This window comes from Triticum aestivum, chromosome 5A, assembly GCF_018294505.1.
Source record: "Triticum aestivum cultivar Chinese Spring chromosome 5A, IWGSC CS RefSeq v2.1, whole genome shotgun sequence".
In the NCBI taxonomy this organism is placed as follows: domain Eukaryota; kingdom Viridiplantae; phylum Streptophyta; class Magnoliopsida; order Poales; family Poaceae; genus Triticum; species Triticum aestivum.
In genome coordinates, this window is record NC_057806.1 from 75,140,042 (window position 1) to 75,154,087 (window position 14,046).

The window sequence follows — 14,046 nt, forward strand, 5'->3', positions numbered from 1 at the left end:
CTAGAAATGATTTTTGAAAAAAATAGCAAACTATGAGGCAGCTATAGTTCAAATTTGACCCGCTTCCTGCTGAATCGGCGGAAATTTGTCTTTTTCACCAGAGATGGATCAAAGCTTTTGACACCCAACCATTTTTTCAATTTTTCATTAAATATGGCCTAGTATTTTAGGAAATTGATTTGGTCCAATTTTGCAACAAATATATGGTATGTCCTTCACAAAAAAAACTCATTTCAGCCACTTGGAAAATGGAAAATGAATTTTCCGTGCAAAGAAAATGAAAACTCCCTTAGGAAACATTGTTTGGAATTCCAAGATGCACCCTTGTGCACAATATGAGATCATTTAAACAAACTATGGCATGAATGTGGCCATAAGATTGATCATTTGGCTTGAAAGCCATGAATCTTCACGCATGATAGCTCATTTCTGATAACACTTTTTTTTAAAATAAGTGTCGTATTCCAAGTTTATTATTTTTCCTGGAAACATGGTCACATACGATGACATAATGTGAAGGTTTTCCAATTTTTTGTTTTTTTTTGAATTTTTTATGCCCGTTTCAAAGTGTGGTCAAAACGGCGGGCTTGACCGTTCCTAGCTAATGGTTGAATCTTGGAATTTTTTTGATGTTTCTCTGATTAAATAGATACTTATGTACCTAGAAATGATTTTTGGAAGAAATAAATAGCAAACTATGAGGGAGCTACAGTTCAAATTTGACCTGCTTCCTACTAAATCGGCGGAAATTTGTCTTTTTCACCAGAGATGGAACAAGGCTTTTGACACCAAACCATTTTGTCAATTGTGCATTACATATGGACTAGTATTTTAGAAAATTCATTTGGTCCAATTTTGCAACAAATATATGGTAGGTCCTTCACAAAAAAAACTCATTTCGGGCACTCGGAAAATGTAAAATGAATTTTCCGTGCAAAGAAAATGAAACCTCCCTTAGGCAACATTGTTTGGAATTCCAAGATGCACCGTTGTGCATAATACGAGATCATTTGAACAAACTATGCCATGAATGTGGCCATAAGATTGATTATTTGGCTTGAAAGCCATGAATCTTCATGCATGATAGCTCATTTCTGAGAACCCTTTTTAGAAATAATTGTCGTATTACAAGTTTATTATTTTTCCTTAAAACTTGGTCACATATGATGACACAATGCAAAGGTTTTCTAAATTTTTGATTTTTTATGCCTGTTTCAAAATGCGGTCAAAACGGCGGGCTTGACCGTTCCTAGCTAATGGTTGAATCTTGGAAAAACTTTGATGTTTCTCTGATTAAATAGATACTTATGTACCTAGAAATGATTTTTGGAAAAAATAAATAGCAAACTACTCCCTCTGTTCCAAAATAGATGACCTAATTTTGTACTAAAGTTAGTACAAAGTTGAGTCATCTATTTTCGAATGGAGGGAGTATGAGGCAACTACAGTTCAAATTTGACCCGCTTCCTACTGAATCGGCGGAAATTTGTCTTTTTCACAAGAGGTAGATCGTAACTTTTAACACCCAACCATTTGGTAAATTATGCAATATCTATGGCCTATAATTTTATAAAAATGATGGTCCAAATTTGCAACAAATATTTGCTAGGTCCTTCAAAAAAAACCTCATTTTGGACACTCAAAAAATAGGAAAATGGATTTTTTGTGCAAAGAAAATGAAAGCTCTATTTGGCAATATTGTTTGTTAGTCCAGTATGCACACTTATGCAAAATACAAGATCATTTTGACAAACTATGCCTTTGTTATGTTTAGAAAAATCAGAGTGGATTGGATGGACCAATGAGATGTGAGGAACCACCTTCACGCTGATCACCAAATTGGACTCAATCTGAGCGATCTATGGCGCACCCATCCAACAGCGGAGCTTCTCCCGAGAAAAAACCCTAACTCACCACTCAACCGCTGACCCACTCTCTCCCCTCCCCTCGACCCCCCAGATCCCACCTCCTCCTCTCTCTCTCTCTCGATCCCCTGCAATTCCAGCCGCCACCGCCACCGCTCGCCTCCATCCTCTCCCCGACCCCAAATGGCCTCCACTCCACTCCACTCCACCGCTGGCGCCAACCCAACCACCGCCGCCCTCTCCCCCTTCTCTCCCCTCACCCGAGAACGAGAGAGGGAGAGAGAGCCGGCGGCTAGATCCACTCACCAAGTCCCTCTCCGTCGCCGCCATCTAGATCTAGGCCGGATGATTCCGGCGTCGCGCAGCACACTCATGTTCTCACCTCGCGCCTCGCTCGATCCCGCAGCCCTCCTCCATCTCCTCACCTAATGACTAATCTCCACCTTGATTAGATCTCGGCCGTGTGGTTGGTGCAGGATCCGCGTCTGCTGGTGGCGACGGAAACACATGGCGCACCTGGTGGACAACGACTCCGGCGTCCGGTGTTGGCAAGTCCAATGTCCTCTCCCGCTTCACCCACAACGAGTTCTACCTCGAGTCCAAGTCCACCATCGTTGTCGAGTTTGCCACCTGCACCCTCCTCGTGAGTACTCACCACCATGGGCAGGATGGCATCCAGGTCGAGCGCGGCATCCAGGTTCATCATAACCCATCTCCCACCTCTCGACCCTTCTCATATCGACTCGTATGAGGTTGCTCGAATGTGTTGATTGGTTGGAGAAGGTTTCCCGTCGTGGATCTTCTCTCGTTTGGAATATTTAGTCTGTAACTGATGCGCGATTTGAGCTGTGATGGGATTACTCGATTACCTTTCCATGTAGGTCTAGTTGTTTTCACCCGAGGATGCGGCAATTAGTGTTCAATCCGCGCGACCCTTCTGAATTGGTCAGGAACATGAACTATCCGTAGTCCCTAATTTAAGCCTCCGACCTATGATGTTTAGTCATTTAATTTTGTATTTTAGATCTGATATGCAATTGGAGTTCTAGGATCATACTTTTCAGGACAAATGGATACACTTCTGCACTAGTTTAGTTGCCACTTTTGTGTGAAATCTCAAACCTACTTAGGCCATTATCATGCTTTCTGTCGGTGTCAAAACCGGCGGATCTCGGGTAGGGGGTCCTGAATTGTGCGTCTAAGGCAGATGGTAACAGGAGGCAGGGGACACAATGTTTACCCAAGTTCGGGCCCTCTCGATGGAGGTAATACCCTACTTCCTGCTTGATTGATCTTGATGATATGAGTATTACAAGAGTTGTTGTTGTCCTAGAGGCTAAACCATAGAAGCTAGCCTATGATTATGATTGTTGTTGTCCTACGGACTAAACCCTCCGGTTTATATAGACATCAGAGGTGCTAGGGTTACACAGAGTCGGTTACAATGGAGGAGATCTACATATCTGAATTGCCAAGCTTGCCTTCCACGCAAAGGAGAGTCCCACCCGGACACGGGACGAAGTCTTTAATCTTGTATCTTCATAGTCCAACAATCCGGCCAAAGTATATAGTCCGGCTATCCGAGGACCTCCTAATCCAGGACTCCCTCAGTAGCCCCTGAACCAGGCTTTAATGACGATGAGTCCAGCGCGTAGATTGTCTTCGGCATTGCAAGACGGGTTCTTCCACCGAATACTCCATAGAAGATTTTGAACACAAGGATAGTGTCCGGCTCTGCAAGACAAATTCCACATACCACCGTAGAGAGTATAATATTTCCACAAATCTAATCTGCTGACAACTTTTCATAACGTGGCATCACGCCATGGTCCGGTCATTATTTTCGAACCGTTTTTCTCAACCAGCTACCGCACATATTGCGAGGCGGTTTTCTTGGCACGTCTTGTCGATGCAGAGATCGTGTCCCCTTATCACGGGATTCTCATCAATACGGGTGTGGGTAACCCAACCACGCCATCAATCACGGTGCTTGGGGAATAAGCGAGTTTACCAGGCAAGGGAGGAGGCGCAGAATCCCTCCTGCCTTTATAAGGGGATAAGTTCTCCCTTTCGCACCCACGCTTTCTTCTTCCCGATCCATTCCCCTTCGCTCGAACTCCAACGCCCGAGTGTTCATCTTCTCCGCCCACAAAGGCCTTTCGAAAATGTCTGGATCCGGAGCAGGAGGCAAGTGGATGGCCTCTACCGTCCGGGAGAAGGATATCAAAAAGCTTCGGGAGGCCAGGTATCTGGCCAATAAAATCGGCCACCGTCTCCCGATGGTGGGACAGATCGTTCCTACTCCAGAACCCCATGAGAGGGTTGTATTCCTCCCTCATTTTGTCCGTGGGCTAGGGTTTCCCCTCCACCCGTTCGTTCGCGGCATCATGTATTATTACGGGATCGATTTTCATGATCTATCCCCCAATTTCTTCCTCAACATCTCGATGTTCATTGTCATGTGCGAGGCTTTTCTCCGCATCTCACCACACTTCGGCTTATGGCTGAAGATCTTTAATGTGAAGCCCAAGGTGGTGAACAATGAGCACGCCGAGTGCAGGGGCGCTATGGTGAGCAAGATGCCCAACGTCACATGGCCAACATGTGCTTTCAATGATTCTGTCAAAGAATGGCAACAACAGTAGTTTTACATTACTGAGCCGCGTGGCACGGAATGGGCCGCTGATCTAGAGTTCCAATCTAGAGCTCCTCTATGGCTTACTCCTAGCCCAAGAAGGGCCTGAACTGGTCCTCATCTGAGAACTGTCGATGCTCCAAACGCGGGTTAAAGATATGGAAGACAAGAACATCGAACTTGTCAATGTAGTCCAGGTGATGTTAGTTCGCCGGATCTTGCCTTGTCAACACTGGATTTGCAATTTGTGGGAATTCGATCCGGCCAAGCACCAGACCCTGCGAGAGCTCTTTGGCTCCTCGCAAAAAGACATCTGGAAGGTGCTTTTCAAGTCCGACAAATCATGGCCGGACTCGGCCGAGGACCGCGGGTACCAACTGTCCCGCCCTGCATGCTCGGTAAGCTATTATATGTTTTATCCGCATAACACAAGGGAAATGCTTAACATGTTTTCCTCAACTCCCCTAGGGCTAGACGAAGAAGGCGGGACGAATCCACTGTCTGGCCCCGCTGCCTGAAGAACCGACCGGCCCACTTCTGACGAAGATACTAGTCCCGGCGCCGTACAAGGCGCTGAAGAAGAAGGCCGGGAAGGAGGCCAAAAAGACCCGGGGCGGCCTTTGTCGCTGCGGTACTTCGGAAACAGTATCCGAAGGGTCCAAAGCCCATTCTGCCTCTGAAGAGGACGAGGAGGGGGAGGAGGACGAGTCCCCAGTGGGAGGGGGGAAGAAAGAAGAGGGCGGCCTTCATACACTTGGAGGCCGAGTCGCCTAAAAGGGAAAAGCTCCTCTTCCGGAGGAGTCCACTGCCGCCACCGAAAGCAGCCCGACATGGGATCCCAGGGCCCATCCCCTGGTGAACTCATGAGTATATAAAATCCGTACATGTTTATGTGTCCAGACTTATCATGGCATAACATTTTAGGTTGAGCCATATTTTTGCAGTCCGGCGAGGATTTGCTGAGCTCGGATGTTATGGAGAGCGGGACGCCCCTGAAGGCCCTTTCCCCCCAAATATGTGAATAACACTGAGGCTTCGTCCCCGAAGGACCCCGGCCAAGGAGGGGGGAAGAGATCCTGAAGGCGGCGCCTGAAGGTCGAACTTCAGGGGCCAGAGACATGGGGGAGAAGATTCCCATGGGAGTCGACGACGGGAGCCATCTTGAATTCGGCTCCCAGCCAGAAATAATTCTGGAGACAAAAATGGCTCCAGAATCAAGCAGGCAACCTCCCTCGACTGGAGGGGTCATGCCTGTTCCACCGGCAATATCTATCCAACCAGAGGTGCCGGATGTTTTGTTGGCGGTGCTGAAGGGCGCCTCAATCGTCGATGAACACCGTGCCCTGATGGGTGTGGTGATTAAGGAGATTCAGTCTACTGAGAGTGGACTGAATGAGGCCTATATCAGCCTTATCAGAGGCTTTGAGGTATGTTTTATGAAGTTTCGAAGAGTGTCATAGTATGGATAGTAGCCCCTAATACATTGTTCGGTGCAAGAAAGAACCAGACAGAGGATCAATTTTATGTTCGCATGAAGACTCACTTGATGACATCTATTTCTCTTTTATAAGCAGGCGTCTGCAGCGCCTGCTGCCTTTCATACTGCGGAGGTCTCTAGACTGAATCAAAGTCCGGAGCAGGCCAACGAAGAACTTGGCCAGTTGAAGAGGCAGTTGGAAGCTAAACAAGGTATGCGCAAGCCCTGTTCGCGTTTAGTGCGAACAAATTTCCAGTATGATAAATATGTTTCATTATTTGCGTCAGAGGTGATGAACGAAGTGAAGGCTCTGATGATGGCTGTTGCCGAGGCCGAGGAAAAGGCAGCCGCAGAGCAGGCTCTTCGTGAGAAGCACGAGGCCAGGGTTATTGAAGCTGAGCAAGAGCTTCAAGAGTCCGTGAAGAAATGCGAGACCTTGGAGCAGAGTTTAACGGAGAAAGAATCCGAACTCGCCAGGGCTCATCAGGCCGTGCGTGATGCCTAGGGGGAAACCCAAGTCGCCCTGCAGGAGATCCAAGAGGCAAGGAAGATCACGGCGGGTAAGGCTTTTTCCATGTAAAGTGAGTATTTGAGGGGAAAATCATGTTTCTAATTTTGAGTTCGGATTTCTCCAGGGGTTATTTGTGGAATTGCCCCGTAGCATATCGGATGCCGCCCAATTCTACCGAGCCAAAGAAGGGAACAGTGCGGATAAACTTTTCTGGTCGCAGTATCCGACACCGAATTATCCGGTGCCTTTTGCCGACCAGCTGAAACAGCTGATCAAAGTACATAAGGCGGCCGAACTAGCCATGAAGGATTTGATTATCTGGCTATGGCCTGCCGAGCCGATTCCAAGCAGCTACTTCAGGCTCGTTAAGCGGTTTGTGAGTGACTGCCCTCGACTTGACGTCATCAAGCGGTCGGTCTGTATAGAGGGTGCGCGAATGGCCTTCGCCCGTGCAAAGGTGCACTGGGGGAAGATGGATGCTGAAAAGCTGATGACCGAGGGACCACCAGAGGGTAAGGAGCACCGCAAGCCCGGGTTATATTATGAAAGTTTCCTGAAAGGATCTTGCCTTGCGGCGGAGCAATGCACCAAGGACATTATATTTCCATGAATACAATCATGTTGTCCTTTGTATTGTTGAACAAGGTCATTTCTATTATTTATTGCCTGTTATATAAAAGTTTATCCTCCTGCGCGGCCATTTTATATATTAATCCTGAGAGTTGGCCAGTCGTCGGCTTCTGCCCCCACATAGGAAGTACAGGGGTGTTCGGGATAAAACTGATCGCTCTTTATCCGAGTTTTGGGTCCTTCGAAGGAGGAGTTCAGCACAACGAACTAGGCAATCAGACTATAGGGCTTTATCACTCTCACTTAACAATAGGAGCTTTAGAAAAGGAAGGTAGGTGCAGCCCCTGGTGTTCGGAAGACCACTCAAGGGGCTCTATAAGCACCTGATCGGAAGAAAAGCCGATCCATCGCACGCTGCATTGGTTATGGCATTATGCGAGAGGAATCCTTAAAGAATTTACAACCTCTCAAATGGCTGATCAGCTCTCGCCATATCATGACAGTCAGTTTTTGGCTTTCTCTACTGAGGTGCTCATCCGGAAGAACTGGGACACAATCGCAGTAGTTCTCCCTGTGTCGCCTTAGCCGATATAGCGGAACGTAAGGCAACAAAACATGGGAGTCGGGCAAACCCAACATTTGACCCCAGACATGATTCGGAGCTGATCCATATAATGCTATAAGTTCGGGGTGCCAAACTTCCATCAAGGTTTTCAGACTTTATTGCCGTATTATGGGTGAAACGAAGCCCCTGGCCTACTTAAGGCATATCGTGGTGTACGGATGCCACTTGACAAAAGAATTTCAATAAGAAATAACAGTAAATAAGCGTTATATGAATCCACATGTTGTATTTCAATAATACGTCGATGTGTATGAGTACAGGTAATGTGATAAAAAGGAAATATGACTGTGGAACCTGCTGAGACCAGGGGGAAGAAGCTGTGTGCGGATCTGGAGTGAAGTCGGATGGTCATCGCGGGGAATGTCCAAGGAGTCCCTTGTGCGTTCGAGCTGCTTCCATATCGCCAGTCCTGGTTTGTGCAAAGTTGAACCTGCAAACAAAATGTAAGAAATGCTTGTGTGCCGCATAGCAGTTGAGCCGCGGTCCGTGGCCTGTCCTGGCCTTCACCGGAGTGTTTAATTGAGCTCTGGACGAGCCGGGCTATCCTGCCGCGAAGTAGTTTGGAGTCCTTTGGTGGTGTCCGGGAGCCTGGCCGTCGACTCGAGGTTCGATTGAAAGGTGCCACTCGTTGCTTCTGCTGTTAAAGCAGTTGTATACTCTTTGGTACCGAGGGAAAGTTCAACCTTGCCATTAACCGTGATGACACCGCGCGGACCGGGCATCTTGAGCTTATGGTAGGCATAATGTGGCACCACATTGAATCGAGTGAACGCAGTTCGTCCAGCAGTGCCTGATAATCACTGCGAAAGGGGACAATGTCGAAGTTTAACTCTTCGGCATGACAATTGTCCGGTGATCCAAAGACTACCTCAAGGGCGATGGAGCCTGTACAGCTGGCCTCCACACCTGGTATTATACCTCTGAAGGTGGTTTTAGTGGGCTTGATCACCGAATGATCTATGCCCATCTTACGCACTGTGTCCTGGTAAAGCAGGTTTAGACTACTACCTCCGTCCATAAGGACTCGTGTGAGGTGGAACCCGTCAATTATTTGGTCAAAGACTAGTGCCGCTGGATTGCCTTGATTGGTGTTAACCGGATGATCTGTGCAGTTTAAGGTGATCGGCCCTAGTTTATATTGTGGGACGACTGGTTCCGTTAAGTCGACACCCCTAAGTGGGCGCATCCGGTCCGGATTGGGAGTGTAGGCGCCGTTCACCACGTTCACCGTTTGGATTAGTGGGGGAAATTTCTTTTTCCCTCCTGTACTTGGTGATCTGGGATCCTCGTCGCCATCATCGCTTTGAGAGCCCCTACCTTTGTTTTTGGCGCTTAACCTACCGGCTTGTTTGAAGACCAGCATTCACTGTTGGTATGATTGACTGATGTTCCTGGGGTTCCATGAATTTGGCATGGGCGGTCAAGTATGCGGTCCAGACTGGACGGACCTGAATTGTCATTTTTGAGTCGCCCATTCCACTGATTGGACTTAAAGCCCCTAAATCCGGCATTGATTGTCGTATCTTCGGCGTTTTCGCCATTTTTGCGGTGTTTGTGTTTGTTGCGTCGGGGTTTGCCGTTGCTATCTCTCGCTTCATATGTGCCAGGGTTGCTTGCTGTGTTGTTGCTATGTGCCAACCAGCTGTCTTTGCCAGCGCAAAAGCGGGTCATGAGTGTCGTGAGGGCTGCCATGGATTTTGGCTTCTCTTGGCCGAGATGTCAGGAGAGTGTCAGGACCCCGACTCAATGCCACATCGATCTAGCATGTAACACCTCATATCACTTTGCGGCCTCACGCACGGTATTCCCACGGGTGTCGTCTTACCTTTGCCCGGGACCGTTTGCGCCTTTTGGCACACGTATATGATAGTGTCGCTAGCATCCATATGATAAGGAGCCCGGGCTGACATGGCTAGTCGTAAACCCAAAGTGGCACAACTTACAGGGACAGGCATCCATGACCCAGCATCGAACGTGTCGGTCATCAGCGAGTGAATCCAGGCTGTAGCACTGGGCTAGCAGGACTCCGGTGAACCGGGCTGTAGCGGGCTAACAGGACTCCGGTATTCATCGCGTGACATTTCCCCGAAGGGACAGACACAGGAACGAAGAAGGACACATGCCGGCCAGCCTAAGTGTTCCGGAGCAGTAGCAAGCTACCATGGCTCAGTGGAAACACTAGGAGACATTTCCCGGTAAGAGAGGCTACTAAAGATAAACAACTAGATAGTCAGATCCCACACATACCAAGCATTTCAATAACATACACACAATATGCTCGATATGTGCAATACAACATGGCATCACAACATGACTCTACGACTCAAGTAATTTATTCATTAGGCTCCGAGGAGCGAGATATTACAAACATGGGTCTCATGACCCAACACTCAGAGCATACAAATCAAAGCACAAGCGGAAGCTATCATGTCTGAGTACAGACATCTATAAATGAAAAAGGCTGAGAAGCCTGACTATCTACCAGATCCTGCCGAGGGCACAAGATCGTAGCTGAGGTAACAAGCTAAACGTCGAAGTCCACGCGGAACTACTAGTGAGACTGAAGTCTCTCTGCAAAACATAAAATAGGCAAACGTGAGTACAAATGTACCCAGCAAGACTTACATCAGAACTATCTACATATGCATCATTATCAACAAAGGGGATGGTGGGGTTTAACTGCAGCAAGCCAGCTTTGACTCGGTGGCTATCCTGAACTACGACTGCAAGTAACTCTTTTGAGGTGGCGCACACGAGTCCACATATTCACCATATCAATACACCACTATGGATCCGCTCCCGTCTCCCTACGAGAACGCCATCCATAGCACTCACGCTTATCTTGCGTATTTTAGAGTATCCACTTTCACTTGTCTATGAACTATGCAAGGGGTCCAAGTTTCCATATCCGAGGAATCCGGCTATTCGAATAGATGATGTTAACCCTGCAGGGGTGTACTTCTTCACACACGCTTTTGCCACTTACCGCCCTGTACACGTCATGTACCTCGGCAACCTTCAAGCGGAAGCCGGGCGAGGGAGTCGGCCACGACCTGACTAACCGAACAAGTCTCTAGTCCAGGTTTATCGCCTATTCGGGTTCCATCCGCAAGGAGATCCGGCCGGGGTGTCGCTTACGGCCCCAAACGATGTGTGCAGGGTTCCCAAGCCCACCAACCGGGTGCCACTTGGTACACCGGGCCACTGTGCCTAGTCTGTCCCAAGCCCACCTGTACCGGGTGCCACTTGGTAGACTACTAACACTACCTACAAACACCAGAAACTAGTTGCAACTCCTGGACAGAGATCATGTTGATTAATAAGTCGAGAGGGGCACTTAAGCCGGATCCCAATGTGTGGTAGTAACTGGTCATGGATCACAAACACAGAACTCAGTTCCTGAGGACGGCTGCAATGAGACAACCCACCATGTACTCCTACATGGCCTCTCACCGCTACCTTTACCAAATCGTGTTCACACACTTAGTTCACCCATAGTAGGACATGTTCACACGCCTCTGATTCATCCCCGATGAATCAGACCTGACTCAACTCTAAGCAGTAGCAGGCATGACAAACAAGCATGAATGAGTAGGCACATCAGGGCTCAAACAACTCCTACTCATGCTAGTGGGTTTCATCTATTTACTGTGGCAATGACAGGTCATGCAAAGGATAAAGGGGTTCAGCTACCGCAGCAAGTATCAAATATGTCGTTGTTGTCCTAATGCAGTAAAAGAGAGCAGGAGCGAGAGAGTGGGATTTTATCGGAATGAACAAGGGGGTTTTGCTTGCCTGGCACTTCTGAAGATAACATTGAGTCTTCATCAGTGTCAACGATCACATCATCGGTACACGTCTATCGAGAGGGAACAATACCGGCAACACAGAAGAACACAATCAATGCAATGCACAATATGATGCATGCTATGACATGGCAATATGAATGTGTTTTGGGCTAATGCACCTAAAACCAGATTAAATGAAGTTGGTTTGAATCCAAGATTCAAATTCAAACTCCATATGTGGTTATTTAAATGCCATTCACTTCATTTGCCCTAAACAGTAGTGATAAGTTGTTCTAACATGCATGAAAATGGTACAGATGGATTCCTTGAATTTTTCTGATAATTTTTCATATATAAATTATTTAATTTGGAGTTACGGTTGAATTTCTATGATTTATTGAAGTTTTAGCTATTTTCTGGAATTTCCTGATTATTTTTAAATCTAGAAAATACTTATTGCGTCAGCCCCACGTCACAGTGACGTCAGCAGGGTCAACTGGGCGCCCCAGGTCAAACCTGACGTGTGGGGGCCACACGTCAGTGACACAGGAGCTAATCCCGGTCAAACCCAGCGCTAACTGAGGTTTGACCAGGGGTGGGGCCCACAGTCAGTGGCCTAGGGGGTTGGTTAGGGCGTCATTAGCGCTAATTAAGCATGCCACGTCGGCAGTCGCCGGAGTTTCGCCGGCGACGACCCAAAACGCGGCGGAGACGCACCGGGGTGGCTCGGGTTTCGTCTATACTGCACCGTTCGGTGCGCCCTTTGGCTCTACGGGGAGCTGGCGCGATGGCGCGTCGGATGGTCGTGGTCTCCGGGCCTGGGGTGGCCGGAGTCGACGGCGGCGAGCTCGGTTGCGGCCGCCGGAGCTCGGGTGAGACACAGGCGACCACTAGGGGGCACGAGAGGGCGAGCTGCGGCAGGCAACGGGCTCGTGGAGACGTTCTGAGCACGATGGTGCACTCAGGTGGGAGCTCCAGTGGCTCTGGCCACGACGGCGACGAGGCACGGCGGCGGCGAGCTTCGGCCGTGGTGGAAGAAGGAGCTAGGGGACGAAATCAGGTGCGGGGAGTGAGGGGAAGAGAAGAGGAGCTCACGGGGAGTCGGACGAGACGCTAAGTGGGCTCGGGGACGTCCTGTCGGCGGCGAATCGAACGGCGGCGATTGCCGGCCGTGGCGATGAAGATGGCGGTGATGGCGTGGCTACAGGGCACCCGGCGTCGCATGCGTCGTGGTGGAGCTTCATGGGGTCGGGACGGAGCTCAGGGGTGTGGAGAGGGAGCGAGGGGGTGGCTGTGGCCGCGAGGGAGCTCGTCGGTGACGGCGGCTCCGTTCGGTCCAGGCGGGAGAGAGGGAGCAGAGGAGGGAGGGTCGAGGAGGGAGAGTGAGCGAAACGGTCAGCGGGATCGGGACGGCCTGCGGGAGTCGTCCACGCGGCCAGGGGCTCGTCGGCAAGCAGGAGGTGGCCGCGTGGCCGTGCGCGTGCGAGCACGCAGCTGCTTCGGGGCGAGGGGAGGAAGACGACGGAGGGCTGCAGTGGTGGGCTGGGCCGGCTTCTGCTGGGCCACCAGGTGGGTGGGCCTCAGGTAAGCGTCGGGTAAGTTTCTCTCTCTGCTTTTATTAACTGTTTTCTATTTTTGTTCTATTTTATTTAATTGGCACTGAATTTTAATTCAAATAGAATTTGAAAACAGTGCCAAAACTCCCCTGGATATTTTTAAGTCACTTAATGGACTTCTCCACACATAACAAAAATATCTCAGGTCATTTGAAAATATATTCATTATATATTATGAATATAACTCCAAATTCAAATAAAATATTGATTTAAAATCAGAGCCCAATAATTCCTTAGAAATGTCCCAAAATTTTGGTTTGATTTATAACTCTTGCCAAAATTGTCAGAGCTATTTCTAGGGCATTTTGGATTTACTGATTGCAATTTTAGGGTTTCTTGCCCCTCTTTATTTAGGGTTTTGAGGCTTCCAATTTCCCTCAGTTCAAATTTCAGAATTTAAACATGATGCACACACCAGGCAGCACCAGAAGCTAGGGATGTGACAACTCACCCCCACTAAACAAGAATCTCGTCTCGAGATTCAAGCGTAGGGTAGGATGAAGGGGAAACGCAAACTAGTACAATCTTCATGATCCAGGTTGCACTTCAAATGAACGTTGATTTGAACACCATCTTTGTCTTGTCGTCTTGCTCTGAGAACTCCAGCTAATCATGACAAGAAGAGGAAAGGAAAACTCTGGAAGGATCGGTCTTCTCGAAGGTCGAACAACTCAGGATTAACTCCCGGAATGTGACATAGCAACATCTCTCGAGCTGAGAGACGAAGCATACCTCTAGAGGGATGGAGTGGAGCAGGTGACGAGGTTCACTAGGTAGACAACAATTCCAGACCTAAGAAGGTGGCGATCGGTTGTCAACGTAGCGAGGAGTTGAATTGCCATGATACCACGACGAAACATCCTGGAGAAGGGTGATTCGTAGATTATTATCTTAAGTGGCAAAAAGAATTACCTTTGATATAGAGATCATTGAGACTCTCTATATCAGCCTAAGGCAAA